At 40.4% G+C, this 3,301-nt stretch overlaps 1 long non-coding RNA gene across 1 annotated transcript; it reads right to left on the bottom strand.

Moving 5' to 3' along the window:
* Positions 1-1,017: 1,017 nt before the first annotated feature.
* Positions 1,018-2,777, bottom strand: LOC117798738. Its single transcript, XR_004622902.1, has 2 exons — positions 2,206-2,777; positions 1,018-1,602 (listed from the first exon to the last, which is right to left on the bottom strand). It is a non-coding gene; the product is annotated as an uncharacterized LOC117798738 (long non-coding RNA).
* Positions 2,778-3,301: the final 524 nt, after the last annotated feature.

Here is a 3,301-nt window from a genome sequence, read left to right as displayed (position 1 = left end):
CTTTAAAAAACAGCCCTTTAAAAATCTGAAAACATTCTTAGTTCACAGGCAGTACAAAAACAGGCCACTTGCTGGATACAGGCTGTCATATATATCAACTTTTTCTTGACATATATCAACTTTTCCTCAATTTAGCTCTGAAAAGGAGAATGGGTAATAACTTAAGGATCTGGGGTGGGTGGAAATTTTTTTCTTTTAAAACTGAAGACAGATAAAAGCAATGAAAATAACTTAAAACAAAGAAGTCAAAAATACTAGGGAAGAACTAGGGTAAAGTCCTTAAGAAGACTAGAGGGATGGGGATTCAAACAGATTGAACAATTTGCCTCTAAGAAGAGCAATTCCTCCATTTTAACTAAAATAAAAGGGATAAATTAAATAANAAATTAAATAGTAAGGACTACATATATCTCAGGTGAAATATCCTCAGTGTAGTCTTAAAGAAGACAACCCAAAAACCAGTAGCTTAGGCGGGGCTTGCTTCTCCATCATATTAAGATGACACAGATTCTTAGTTGCTTACAGGTTTCAAGCTAAATAATCTGAGTGCAGCTCTGTGAATGACTATGGGTGATATAGCCCTGAAGATAATAAAAATACAATTAATGTAATTTAAAAAATAAAGCTACTTGATACAAAAAATATATATGACTCATGAATTAAAAAGAAAAGAGATGACTACTGTAGTGTTTTTTGGAACTAGTTTTGGAAGATCAAATGGGGAGGTAGGGAAAACCATCCTACAATAGAAAAATTAGAAGTGAGAATCCTTAGTAGAGAAAAATATGGGAAAAAAAAGGAATAGATAGAGAACAAGTATTCATTCAATACAAGAACTTCTTGAACTAAAGAAAAAACAATGAGTATTCAGATAGAAAAGGCTTACTGACTTACAGGCAGGATTTTTAAAAAGACATATGGAAATATATAAAAAAATTGGAGAATTCTATTGGGTACTCTGTTACTTAGTAGTTCTTCTTTTTAAGTTTTTTTTTTTAGTTTCCAGGTTGGATCCCNTCCCAGGTTGGATCCAATTTTATTTTCCTTTATCTTAAAGTAATGGTGGCTTTAAACTCTAGGCAGCTACAGAAAATGTATCATGTTAAAATATATAGTGGATTTTTCTCCATAATGAACATCACCATAAGTATGTAAAATTCCAACTTGTTCCATCTGGCTACATGATCCACAAAAAATCATTTCTAAGGAAGTTGATGGAGATAGTTTTGTGAAGCCATATCAGATTCCTAACATCAAAATATTCAACCTACGGGAAGGGTGGACTTTGTTTCAACTTATATATTATTTGCTTCCTTCCAATTAAGAATCACTATATTTGAGATTGTAGTGTTTTACACCTTTTTGTATAGAGCTGAAAAATGACCACCAAGATGCTAGAAAATATGGGTCCTACATGGCTTGCAAACCTCAGAATGGTTTTCAACAATTAAATACCTTTCAGTTGTTCCACCACATTATTTAGGTATTTTATGAGCTCAGGATCAGTTGTTACAAGCAAGGTGAGTCCATATTTCTGCACTCTAGTAAAGGCTTCAGATGGATATATGCCACGCTGATATAAAATGCTGTTGATGCCAAATGCTGAAAACAAAAGGAATGTTAAAGAAAAGTCACTATCACTTTGTAACGCTGGAAAATAANGGGAAGGGTGGACTTTGTTTCAACTTATATATTATTTGCTTCCTTCCAATTAAGAATCACTATATTTGAGATTGTAGTGTTTTACACCTTTTTGTATAGAGCTGAAAAATGACCACCAAGATGCCAGAAAATATGGGTCCTACAAGGCTTGCAAACCTCAGAATGGTTTTCAACAATTAAATACCTTTCAGTTGTTCCACCACATTATTTAGGTATTTTATGAGCTCAGGATCAGTTGTTACAAGCAAGGTGAGTCCATATTTCTGCACTCTAGTAAAGGCTTCAGATGGATATATGTCACGCTGATATAAAATGCCGTTGATGCCAAATGCTGAAAACAAAAGGAACGTTAAAGAAAAGTCATTATCACTTTGTAATGCTGGAAAATAAAACATATTTAGATGTGGCTGCGGTTTCATTAATGGTATAAAACTGTAAATGCCTAAACATGTGTTTGCGGGTGTCTTTTTGAAAGCAGAGTAGGTAAAAAGTGGCATTAAACATCCTTGAAATCTTGCTTCTAAATAAGAGAGAACACGATACCTGCATTCCTGGACAATAAAAGAAAAACGCCAAACTGCATTAATCTACTGTCGAAGTAGTACTACAGCTCACTGTAATCCAAGTCCCAACTCGGATTATGTGGTTAGAGGGTGTCAAAATAGGCTTTTGCGTCTCAGTTAGCAACTGATTCACTGCTCCCTCCAAAGCTCTCAGCAAGCCTTTCCCTCTTTTTTCTCCTTTTCTCCTCACAAGTCCAGCCAGATTCTATCAGAAGGTACAACTGGCCTGGTCCGGAACAGCGTTTCCTAAATCTAGTCCATCACAGCTAATACCAGAGTCAAAGCGTGGCCGAGGGGTTGTTAAAAATATACGTGGGCCCACCGGGTCATACTCCGTCTGAAGTCGCGGAGGCCGGGGCTGAGGGAGGCTGGAAAGAGCGCAGGATCTGTAGTTAAAGCAACGCTGCAGGCCTAGGGGCTACCTGGCGACGCAGGCCTCAGAAGCCCCTGGGCCTCCTGCTCCACCGCTAGCAATGGGTCTGGAGGCGCTGCCTGCATCCGCTTCTTCCTAGATTCCCCTGCCAGGCAGGAGGCTGAGGCATAGAGAGCTTAACTCCAGGTCTCTCGGCCTGCCCCCCCGCCCCCGCCANGAGAGCTTAACTCCAGGTCTCTCGGCCTGCCCCCCCCCGCCCCCGCCACGCTTCCCCCACCTCCGTGGCTGAGCGGCGGGCCCACCCAGCGGCCTGGCCTCAGTTCTCCCCCACTCCGGCCTGCGCGATGAGCACTTACAGAAGAACTCCACCACGATTTCATGCAGGGTGATGCCTTGCTCTCTGGAGAGCTGCAGCACCATGACCGGTCCTACAGATGAAGGAGCGCACTTCCACCTGGCAGAGATACAGCAGAGACTCCCAGAGCAGATCCCCGCCACTCATTTCAAGAGTAATGAAGCAGCACGCCTCCGGCCCTCCGCTCAGGCGCAAAGAGCGAGTACGCCCTATGTTCCTCTGAACCCACTTTTTTGGGGGCTTTTATTATGAATGAATGTTGTACTTTGTCAAATGGTTTTTCTACATCTATTGAAATGATCATATGGTTTTTATCCCTTCTCTTATTGATGTGATTGATGTATCACA

Source organism: Ailuropoda melanoleuca, unplaced genomic scaffold (genome assembly GCF_002007445.2).
Source record: "Ailuropoda melanoleuca isolate Jingjing unplaced genomic scaffold, ASM200744v2 unplaced-scaffold3345, whole genome shotgun sequence".
NCBI lineage: Eukaryota > Metazoa > Chordata > Mammalia > Carnivora > Ursidae > Ailuropoda > Ailuropoda melanoleuca.
Note: the sequence above shows the minus strand (reverse complement) of the source record. Positions and strands in the feature narration are given on the sequence as shown.